Raw genomic sequence first — 13,390 nt, forward strand, 5'->3', positions numbered from 1 at the left:
AATTCGTCGTTTCCTGTGGACAAGTCGGTATTACGAAGATTTTGTGAAAAAAAAAATGACGCTGCAAAGATGAAAAACTCCTACTGTTTACACTAAAATTCATACACCCTCAATTCGTCATTAAGTCATTGGTACAAGTGATACTTGATTTGGTCCCCTGAAGTAAGGTCTTGTATTCGAACCTTCTGAATAGAAAAAATATGATTAGGAGGTGAGAACCACACTAATGGTGGTCATGAGCCAAGTTTTCTGACAAAGATTAGTTACCAACAAAGTCGATGAATACTTTGTACTAATAACATAGTGACAAAAAAAAAAAAAAATACACCCTCAATTCACAATTATGTAACAATAGAAAATGTCAAAAATTTCCAATTTTTATTAGCTCGTGATTTGATCTGTTCTTCATAAATCCCAACCAAAATACAATTTACGATATGATTTGATATCTCTTATTCTTATTTTTAAAATAATGTTAATATTTTAAGTAAGAGATATCATTGTTATTTATATATTGCCTTCGTACTTGTTGTCCCGTAAATAATCAATGGCTAATTGAATGCAATTCGACTAATTTTGTTTCAACATGGTTTCAAAACTTGTATCAAATGGTCAGATGATTTGAATGTTAAAAGGGGAAATTCTTTCAACAGTTTATGGGTTCTCAAGCTACTACATACAAAGAATGTTTGATTGAAGATGAAAATAATGGTAATTTGAAATAAACTTAGCTAAAAGATAAATGAAACAAAAAGTAAAATTGAAAGCAATAAACTGAACTAAAAAATAACAAAAAAAAAAATTGCATTGATTGATTCATCAAAGGTTTTTCAAACACATTTATACTAAAAAAATTCAAATAACGGCATAAGATCGTGTTATTTCAACCTTTGGCCACTATTAGCTTTCTATCCAACAATTCAGCTAACATACACTTGGTTCGGCTAACATTGTCTTCCGCTGCTTCCTCCACGTTCCACTCTTATCTCCTATCTTTCAAGCACCTGTAGTTACTTAATAAAATGCTGATGAATCTTCAATTGTATATGTTCTAATGATGCTTCCCAGTTTTTTGGATCCAAAGTGAGAGCGCACTTCTGTTGACTCCAGTTGACTAATTGTTATTCAAACCTGAACTATTTAGCTGAAATCAAATTCAAATAACTCTAGGGAATTAAAATTATCAACTTTATCTTTGTCTCTATTATCTCGGCAACAGTTTCAGCAACTAATTTCACACCATCGGCTAACCAAATTCAGCTAATAAATTTTGAGTGCTAACAACCGAAACCTAGAGCAGCTATATGCGACTTCGATAATACTATTATGTATACCAAAAGAGAAGAATGGCAATTGCATGCATTAATCCCAACAAAAACTTTTAGCATCCAAAGTTGTGTGTATAACAAAATTAAAAAAAGTGAAAGTGTGTGTGAGAGAGAGTGAGTCACAAATATCCACATACGGATAGAACTTTGACTAATTACCACATCATCAAAGCTAATCCAATGATCATTTCTCGAGGTATAATATCACGACGCAATCATTGTGCCAATAGAAATGAAGTCCAATCACACCCAATTTGTGATTCAACCGATTCACCTAAATATATGTTGCCTTTTGCAAAGCGGCCTACGAGCTTAATATAAAGAAGGAATAAATATAACCTAAAGACGAAAATAAAAGGTTGATGAAGGAAGGTGAATGAGGCAGAGAGTACTTTGTTCCCACATAAAAGAAAAGAGAGACGTGGCAAGCAAAAGTAGCATAATGTAGAGGAGTTGAATGAAATAGGGGACATAACAAGAAGGAAAAATTCAAGGGTCAGAGATACTCAATAAGAACCCCAAAATAGAAATGGAAAATATAATTGGTGATTTGGTGCAAAACAAAACAATTGGTACTATTTTACACACATGGAGGCCCAAGATGCTAGCTTGTTAGTTGTTATGTGCCTTAAAATGAGAAGTAGAAGCTGTAAGACCCACAAACCTCCCTGGAATCCACTCAGTCACCACTCACCACTACTAACGGTTTCGATTGTCATTTTTTGTTTCCATAATATCTGCATCTTTTTTCAGTTGACATCCATATGTCTCTAATTATTGGCATAGATGAGACTTGCTTTTCCTTTTCTTTTTTATTCATTTTTTCAGATTTTTAATTTTCAATTTTAAAGCTTAATTGCATTTTTATTCTTTAAGTATTGTAATTATATAATGTTAGTCCCTCAATTTGTAATTGCACATATAAAGGAAAACCATTGGTCAATTAACAAAATAAACTGCGTTTACTTAATTACACTCCACAAAATGATTGGTTCATAATGTGTATTATAAGTACATGATAATGTTCAATAAAAAAATATCAAACTTATTGTAATTTTTTTCATAATTTCAATCATTAAAATAGTTTGAAGGCATTTAGTCCCTAAAAGGGTAATGTGTTATCACATTAGTCCCAGAAACTATAACTTTTTTTAAAAATAAATCTTTGAAATTTTCAGTTGTTGCATTTAAGTCTCTAAATGTAATTACTTACTATCATTTTGGTATGTTAATTAACCTAAGTCATAGATTGTTTTGAATTTCGGACTAATGTGATTGATGAATAATACTTTCAGGGATTTTTTTTAATTAATATTATATCCTTTCAAGGACTAATATTTGCTAGTCTTCAAATAAAAATAAGTGTTCAGCAGTCAACACGTCGCATGTAGAATTAAAACACATAACTATTATTATATTTCCGTAATCCAGTAAATAAAAACTTGCGTCACCAATCACTTTAGATCTTGAAAATGGAATGTATTGTCAGATTAGTTTCTTAATCGAAGAAAAAAAACCCTCTAAAAATGAAAATCAACAATTACATTAGTGCAAAATTCAAAATAATATAACTTAAGTGATAATGTTAACATATTTTTATAAAATATTAGCATATGTTTAAGAACCAAAATAAAAATAAATAATTAAGTTTTAGAACTTATTTTACATTTCTTAGTTTCAATAATTAATGTGAGAATGTCTTCCAATTTTAATGTAGTTGTTGACTTGTAAAAATTTTATAACGTCTTGAGTCCTACAAAAGCGGGAAAAAAACTTTTAAAATAATTTAAACATTCTCAACAAAATTCTATATATTTCCATATTGAATAAATAAATTTTTTTAGCAAAATTCCTATCATCAATTAAAAAATAGCTTATTCACAACCCGTCAATGTTAAGCTTGTAAAGTTTCAACAAATTTAAATAATTGAGTTCAAACTCAACTTTGCATCTATTCATTTAATTTAATAAAAGAATTTAATTAAGCATTTAACAAGTTAAACTAAAATAATTTTTATACAGAATAAAAAAACAAATATCTAAGCTATGTTCAATAAAAGTAGTCAAAACTAGTTAGTAGGTAAAAACTGAAAGTTGATTACTGAAAGCTTTTAAATTAGGTTATTAATTTATAAATGTTTGATAAAACTATTTATTGAAGTAATTAAAAAATATAAAATGACATAAATAGATATATTTATATGATATTTTTATATGAAACTGTACTTCAGTTTATGGATAAAAATATATTTTCAGGTCTTATAATTTTAATTTTTTAATTAATTTTAAACTGTTTTAATTTTTTTATGAATAAATTATTTTTATTATATTTTTTCATATTATGTATGTTACTATTAATCATATATTATATCTTAAAATATTTTTAATCAAATTTAAAATAAAGTAAAAAAAAAACATAGAGAACATTTGTTTCTTTTTACATTTTAAGGAATTTTATTTCCAGGAATATAACATAAAAATACCATTCCTGGATATTTAAAAAAGTATGTTAGTGTAATAGTTAAAAACTGGTAAGATTCCATAAATATACATTATATTTTTACTATATTAATTAGGGTAATAGTTAAAATAAATATTTCTATATAAATTATTCAAAAAATAGAAAAATAAAATAAATTTGACATTTATCATTCTCAATTTTGTGAAGTATAATGTTATACTAATAAATTTAATATAATTATAATTATTACAATGGTTAAAATAAATAGTGTAATATAAAAATATGTAGGAAGAATGAGTGAAAAAATAATAAAAATTATTTTTTTTTAGAAAGGGTAATAAAGAAATGTAATAAATAATTCAAGGATAAAAATATAAAAAATTAGAATTTGACATTTTAAAAAATATTACTTCAACTAACATTTTAAAAATATTAAAAAAATATTAAAAACTAATAAATAAACTTATCTATCGAATAATTAAAAAGAAACTTTTCCGCTAATAAAAAAAGTTAAAAGCTAACTAGTATGACTTGGCAGATTTAGTCTCAGTTTATGAATAATTTGAACTCATTTAAGAGTAATCACAATTAAATCTCAACATCTAGATTAATAAACAAATAATACTAAAAAAAGATAATGATCATAAGATGACACATGTTTATTTAATCTACCCTTAATATTACACGAGGGCTATGTCTACAATCTTCGGGGATGCTCAAAAACAGAAAATTCTACATCAAGAGAATAACCATGCCTTGCAAGTGCATCCGCCGCGACCTGGTTTGCCTCATGAAAGGCATGCACAAAGGAAATATTACGCTCCTTGACTAGAGCTTTAATGTCCCTAACTACTGAAGAACAATGATGAGTCTCCTCACACCCTTAAGATCAACTTTATAGCTTCTTGAGAGTCACTCTCAACTTCAACAACCGAGAAGCCCTTGTCGCATGAAAGTTGAACTCCAAATTGAATGGTTCTAAGTTTAGCAAACATCATCGGACTAATGCCAATCTTCCTTGCAAAGGCCAATACAAATCCCGAAGCATGATCTCTTAAAACCTCACCACAGGAAGCTACGCTGTCCACCATATTAACTACTGTATTTGCATTAAGCTTTATACAATTAGGCCGGGGGATCACCATGACATATCTTTAGAAACATCCCCTCTTGGATTGCCTTCTACCTTGTTTATCATCAACAAGCTTTGCAACTTACTCTGGACTCGCTGTTTCACTTCAAACACGATACTGATCTCACTTCTCCATCTTTTATTGAAAACCATCTCATTCCTATGAAACCAGATACAATCAATGGTTATAAAAAAGTAGTCACCCAATCACGTGGTAGATTCCTTCGTGAATTGATATTCACCTTGATCCAATCACACACAACATTAAGAAGCTCCCCTAGATATTCCTTACTCGACCACACACTACTAGAAAATAAGTTTTCTACATTGGTTATTAAGAACTTTTAATATCGGTTATTAATCGATGTTGAAATTACCGATGTTAAAGTATCAATATTAACATCGGTTGTTTAAAAATCGATGTTGTTTTAGCAAAAAACAAACATTGATTTTTCCTAAAAATCGATGTTGTTTTATTCTCACCAACATCATGTTTTAGAAAAACCGATGTTGTAAGTAAACAACAACATTGATTTTTCCTAAAATCGATTTTGTTTTATGATTTTTTTTTTTAAATATCCTATATTAGTCATGCACCAAAAGTTATAAACAAAGTATATCAACATATCATGCACCAAGAGTAGTTATAAACATTTATAAACAAAATATATCATAAATGTGTTCAACATGTTCCAATATTTCTCACAAAATAAATTATAAATAAATATTTACAAATTGATAATATTGGAGTAGTAATGTACTTTAATTACAAACAAAGCCAAAATAAAACAAAGTTAGAAGTTGCATCTGGGAACTCAAATATAATTTGAGTTCTAGGAAGCAAATTCTATGATTATGCAAAATTTCTCCATCCATTTCCAATTTTTGCAGTCTTCCTATGATGATTATAAACTATTTTATACTCCGTAGTCTCTTTCAAGTTTAGATGGATGAATCTTGTAGCTTTTATAAATGAGTACATGATACTCAACACATCCTGGAATTAACATGAAATTCATATTATATATCTATATGATTTTAAAATTTGACATACAGATGAGTGCTTAATTACTCACCAAACTATTGTAAGTCACTTTGTACTCAGTCAGAAGGACTTTAAAAGTAATTGAGTTAGGAACTTGGTGATACAAGGAGTGTCATTTAGGGTAAGCTTTTGATTCAAAGGTGCTTTTGAAGATGGTGAAGAGGAAAACATTGTCCATAGTGGGTCAAGGTCACCTGATGATTTCCAGTGAGCCTATAGAACTCTTGAAGTTCTGTCCATCCCGCAAGTAGAGCTGGGCTCACCAGATCTTGGTTATATGTGACAAAGTGCATGTTGCCACTAGAGTGTAGCAGATGTCAAGTAGGCTCTAGTTCATCCTTCCATCTTTCAACAAATGACCTACTGATTTCACCGTAAGGCTAGATTTAACAAGTAATGTAATATAAGCAAAATTGTATATCATGTCATGTTTATTTGAGAATAGTGTTGAAATTTCTAACTTGATCCATAACATAAACAATGTTGAACATTTCCTCTGCTTTTTTGTTAATATTCATTATTGTGCTAGCCATTTCCTTCTAGTTCTGTTTATGTTCATCAGTCATTTCTAAACTCCATTTATAATATAAACATGACATTAAGTACATTTTGTCAACCAATAATGAGGAACCAGGACCATGTTTATCTAGGAACCAGAATCATGCAAACAAACAATAATGAGGCCTACAATGTTGAAAACAACCAAAACCAGAACTATGCAAACAATCAAAACACCAATAAATCTGCAGAACAAACAGAATAAACAATGATTTCACTAAAAATTTCTAAGTGCTCTTATTATTGAGGAACCAGAACCATGCAAAATTTCCTCTCATATTTCCTTTGATATTTTACCAAAACCAGAACCAAAACCAGAAACAGAATTGTGCCACCAAAGCCTCTTTTCTAGTAGCGTGTACATGAAGCTACTACCATATGCATAACCCATAAGGCAACAACTATATACAAAAGGATGCACTACTATAGCTTAAAAACACAAGTATAATTTAACTTCCATGTGCATAACCGCAAACCAAGAAAAAATAAAAATAAAAAACAGCAACACTACCATAGCTTACAAACACAAGCTTCATTAGAAAATCGCAAATTCACCTCACAAGGGTTTAGTAGCATTTAGCACCATTATCAATATCAGAGAGCACATTTTCAAACACAAAACCAAATACGGCTTCTTTGTCGCGAGGTATTGAGAATATGAAATAACGATGGCGTCGCAACAGAACACGGGTTGAGGTGGAGACGATGTTGCAGCCGAATGCGGGTGAGGTGGTGACAACGTCGTAGCAGAATGCGGGGGATGGCAACAAGTTAGAGTCGTGAGGGAGAGGACCATTACGAGGTCGAATGGGTAAGAGTGAGAGTAGATTTGAAGCACCAGAAGTGCAAACAAATAATTTAAATAGGATAATACGTCAGTGTTTTCCAAAAATCGATGTTAATGTGACTTTGTTAACATCGATTTTTGGAAAAAAATGATGTTAACGAAGTGACGTCACTCAAGTTAACATCGATTTTCTAAAAAATTGATGTTAACGAAGTGATCACGTTAACATCGGTTTCTGGATGTTAACAAAGTCAAGTTAACATTGGTTTTTGGGAAAACTGTTGTTAACGAAGTCAAGTTAAAAGTAAATTTTCTAGTAGTGGCAGTCTTGCAACATAGGCAAAATAATTTTGGTTCCATGTTGCAAACTGAAATTAAATTTTCTAGTAGTGGCAGTCTTGCAACATAGGCAAAATAATTTTGGTTCCATGTTGCAAACTGGGCATGTAGTAGGATTCCTCAAATGACATATACTCCTATCCTCGTTAGTCAACAACAAACCATGAGCAACCTTCCACATATGCATCTTAATTCACTTAGTCACTCAAAGACTCCAAATCAACTTAAACACACAATGATTCATCCTATTTCCGATATCCAATAAGGATAAATAAGTATCTTTCGAATGAAATCTCCCATCATGAGATTTCTTCCAACAAACAACATCCTCCCCACCATCTAGCCTAGGCACCGATATCTTCATGATACGTTGAATGATCGCCCCTGGTAAAACATTCCTTAGTTGGTCACAGTCCCACAAATCGTTCCATAAAACAAAATTGGTTACATTAATTAGCTTCTCAATATCAGAAAACTCAAATAATGTAGAATTAGTCAACTTCCCCACTACAGGAACCCATTCATCTTTCCAAAAATTTGTCACCGGCCTATTATTGACTTACCATGCAAGATGCTCCTCCATTTTGGGCCAAATTCCTCGTATTCCCTTCTAAACATTTGAGTACCAAAATCTCATATTGTTTCAGTTGCAAATATCCATGGTAGGAAAAGGCCAAGGTTTAAGCTAGTACCTGGGCAGTGGATGCTCATGACACATGATGGGAGAAAGGTCTATGTTTCTCGACCTAAAGTCAATTGAAGGAGGAACAATTGCCTTTGGTGGTATGGGTAAGGGAAAAATTACTGGTATAGGTAAAATTGGTATTTCTTCTTTAGCCTCCACAAACAACGTCTTATATGTTGAAGCTATAAAATATAACTTACCGAGCATAAGTCAATTTTGTTGCATTGGTTATATCGTATCTTTCAACAAAGACCAATGTATAGTCAAGACAGAAGATGACAAGTTCTTCTTCACCGTCAGACAACACAACAATATGTATGAGATTGATCTGACAGGTCTAAGTAAACAGAATGTAATGTGTCTGCTTTCGAGAGAAGATGAGAAATGAATTTGGTGAAAAAAAATTTGGCCATGTCAATTTGAAACACATTTCAAAATTATCTAAAAAGAATCTAGTGAAAGGAATGCCTAATATTTGTTGGAAAACCCATCTTCTTTGTGAAGCATGTCAGCAAGGGAAACATATCAAAATCTCTTTTAAATCAAAAGATCTATTTGGACTAGCTAGAACATTGAGTCTAGGAGGAAAGAAATATGGCTTTGTCATAGTCAATTACTATTCTAGATATACATGGTTATACTTCCTTGCACATAAATATAAGTCTTTTAAGGTCTTCGAAATATTCTATAAAAGGGTTCAAAATGAGAAAGTTTTTTGTATCTTGTCTACCATGGGATTAAGTTTGACAATGATGAGTTTAGATCATTATGTGAAAAAAATGGTATTTTCCACATCTTCTCTTCATCGAGAACTCCTTAAAAAAATGGATAGTTGAAAAGAAAATAGAACTTTGCAAGAAAAGGCTAGGACCATGCTTTGTGAAAACTCACTTCCTAAGCACTTCTGGGCAAAAACAGTAAATACAACATGTTATGTTCAAAACAGAATATTGATTAGACCTTTAATAAAAAAAAAGCTCCTTATGAACTATGAAGAGGAAGAAGACTCAACATTTCATGCATTCATCCCTTTGGATGTGAGTGCTTTATCCCAAAGATTAACTTGCTAAGTTTGATTCAAAGGTGAATAAAGGAATCTTCCTAGAGTATTTTGATACATCTAAAGCCTACAGAGTTTTCAATACAAGGACTTTAGTTTTAGAAGCATCCATCCATGTTAAATTCAATGATGGACTAACATCTAATAGGAAGCTATAGCATATTGTGTCTCAGGTGCAAATACCTGATATGTACAAGTAGGGTAAACGTCGAACCACTAACTTGCTCTAGCACGAAAATTAGAAGTTGAAAACATGCGATGTAGGATAATTGAATTAATGGATGACATTCATTGTGAAATGCTCCTAATGAATGAGCATGTTACACATTTTCCCAACTTTTAGGTTATGAGTGCCTCAACATTCATGGAAGAGCCAAAATCCAATTTCCTCCAATCTTCTGTTTTTTTGTAAAACATGTCAAAGACCTCTTTCAAGTCAGACTATAGCCATACTATTCAACATTTAAACTGTTGTCGGATACCTCTTTCAAGTCAAACTATAGTCATACTATTCAACATTTAAACCACCAATTAATCATTACCTGTTTTAGAGTTAGTTAAGGAATCACCATATTTCTTGTGACTTTAAAATGCATTCATTATAATTTAAATGCTCTTTAATAGTAATTGCATGTTTCACTCTTGGTATATTGATAAAAGTCAAATTTATCATATTTTCATATGCAATTTGAGATGTTTATGTGATACTTTAGTATACTTTAGGCCTTGTTTTGAATCAAATTTGTTATGTTTTTAGTTTTAAATATATTTTAGATAGAAATTACAATTTTAGAAGTTTTTAATATGATTTTGTGAGTTTTTACAGAGAAATAGGGCATTTTTACAAGGTAACCTCGCTCAAGTGAGATATAGGCTGCTCAAGCAATCTCAAATAGAGGAGAAGATGAAATTTTATATAAAATATCTCACTTAAGCTAGGAGTGTGCTAGACAGTGTGTCCAGAAAATTGAATTAATTCAAAACAGAGATAATTATAGAGATATAGCTCGAAGATAAATGAAGAAAATCACTTGGAAGATACTTGCAACAATTAAAATAGATTATGTTAGATGAAAAGATAATTTCCTTTCCTTATATAGATTATATTATTTTTGTAAATTAAGGAGATTATTTGTCTCTATTATGTGAGCGCATATGCTGTATGAAGATTTTGATGATGCCAAAAGATTGAAACAATTCAAAATTGATTCAAGTCAAGATCAAGAGATCAAGAGAAACGATTCGCAATAGGCCATTATTTGTTAAAAGAATCTATTAAAAGATTGCAAAGGTTTGGCCTTAAAAGACTTAAATTTTCAAAATCTCTTATAAATTTTTAAGTGGTTTTATATCTTTGGAAAATATATATTTATCTCTGGTAATCGATTACCAAAAGCAAAAATGTTTTTGCAAAGCTTTCAAAAAGTTTGAAATTTGAATTTTAAAGGCTGTAATCGATTACCACCTTTGTGTAATCGATTACCAGTAATGGAATGTTTTGAAATTCAAACTGAAAAGACATGACTCTTCAAAAATTAATTGTGTAATCGATTACCACAGATATGTAATCGATTACCAGTGAGGAAATTTCAAAAATAACTCTGACAAGGCACATCTCTTCATAGGTTTTTTAAAATCCACAAAAGGCCTATAAATATGTGACTTGTGTTCGAAAATCCTCAGAGTTTTTCAAAACTTCATTGTCTTATTCTCTCAAAAGAAAAACTTTGGCCAAATCACTTGCAAAACAATTAAGGATTCTTATAAGTTCTTCAAGTTGTATTATTCTTCTCTTAAAGAGAGACAACATCTTTTGTACTTCAAAAGCAAACTGTTGTTGTAATCAAGAGGCAGTGGGTCTTTTGATTTGTAAGTTTTTCTGAACACAAAGGAAATGTATCCCTGGGTGGTTCAGAAGTTATAAAGGAATTTACAAGGATAGTGGAAATCTCAAGTGGGTTGCTTGAGGACTGGACGTAGGCACAGGAAGTGGCCAAACTAGTATAAACTGAGTTTGCAATTCTCTCTTCGTTAATCTCATTTACATTATTGCAGTTTAATTTTATTTTGCACATTTAAATAGCATCAAATAAATTGTTCATTGCTTCTTTTTCTGCATATTAAGACTGCATATATCTTTTAAAGAGAGAATTAAAATTTGTTAGGGGAAAATTTTGAAACTTAATTCACCCCCCTATTAAGTTTAACAAGTGGTATTAGAGCTTAATTGTTGTATAAGGTTTAGAAATTTCAAGAATAGTTATGGACTCATCAAACTTTTTATTTTCCGAAGGGAACTCTATTAATAGGCCTCCTATATTCAATGGTGTGGGTTATCATTATTGGAAAACCCGTATGCAAATTTTCATAGAGGCTATAGATTTAAACATCTGGGAAGCCATTGAAATCAGTCCTTACACCCCTACTATGGTAGTAGGAAATGCAACTATAGAAAAACCTATGGAACAATGAGATGAAGAAGAAAGGAAAATGGTACAATATAACTTAAAAGCCAAAAATATAATTACATCTGCATTAGGCATGGATGAATATTTTAGAGTATCAAACTGCAAGAATGCAAAAGAAATGTGGGATACCTTACAAGTAACCCATGAAGGAACAACATATGTAAAAAGATCTAGAATAAATACCCTAACCCATGAATATAAATTGTTTAGAATGAATCAAAATGAAACTATACAGGATATGCAAAAGAAATTCACACATATAGTAAATCATCTTGCATCATTAGGAAAGATATTTCCCAATGAAGATTTTATTAACAAAGTTCTAAGATGTTTAAGCAGGGAATGGCAACCAAAGGTAATGACAATTATAGAATCAAGAGATCTTATGCACATGTCTCTTGCAACTTTGTTTGGAAAGTTTCAGGAACACAAAATGGAACTCATGAGACTAAATCAACATGAAGAAAATGACAAGAAAAAGAAAGGAATCACACTTAAAGCTTCATCTTCAATTCAAGAAGGAAGTGATAAAGAAGACTTGAATGCAATAGAGGAAGATGATGATTTCAATTTCTTCATAAAGAGAATCAATAAATTCCTAAGAAACAAAGGAAATCAAAGAAGATCAAACTTCAAACCAAAGAAAAGAGGAGAAGATTCATCTTCTGTTCCAAAGTGTTATGAATGTAATCAACCAGGACATCTAAGAGTTGATTGCCCAATTTTCAAGAAAAGAATAGAAAGATCTGAAAAGAAAACCTTCAATGATAAGAAAGCAAAGAAAGCTTACATCACTTGGGAAGACAACAATATGGATTCATCCGAAGACTTAGAAAATGAAGTCGTGAATCTAAGTCTTATGGCAAAAAATTATGAAAGCGATGAAGAGGTAACATCTTCTAACAATAACTTATCTATTTCCTTTGATGAACTTCAAGATGCATTCACTGATTTACATAAAGAATCAGTCAAACTTGCAAAACTAGTTTCATTTTCTAAGAAAACTATTTCAAACTTAGAAAATGAAGTTTTAAAATTAAATGAAGAATTAGAAAATCGTAGAACTGAAGTCAAAACTTTAAAACCAATTGACACAAATCAATCTTCCACCATAAAAGTAATACATGATAGTAAGAAGCATCTAATTCATGTAATTGTTGTAGCAAGTTTATAGAAGAAATCAAGGATCCGAAAAATTCTCTTGCCAAATTTACTATTGGCAAAAATTATTTAGATATTATACTAGGAAAATAAAGATGTGTGTTTGATAAGGTTGGATTAGGATATAGACATGATAAACAATAAAAATTATATAAAAATTTCTTTGTATCTACTCAAAAGAATAGTTCTCCTCTCTTAACATGTTTTTACTGTGGAAAGAAAGGACATAGTGCATCTACAAGCTATTTTAGGAAAAATAGTAATAATATTAAAATGATATAAGTTCCAAAAGGATCTTTTATCAAAACTGACATTCAAGGACCCAAGAAAGTTTGGGTACCTAAGTCATAAACATGATTATATAGG

Source organism: Glycine max, chromosome 1 (assembly GCF_000004515.6).
Source record: "Glycine max cultivar Williams 82 chromosome 1, Glycine_max_v4.0, whole genome shotgun sequence".
NCBI lineage: Eukaryota > Viridiplantae > Streptophyta > Magnoliopsida > Fabales > Fabaceae > Glycine > Glycine max.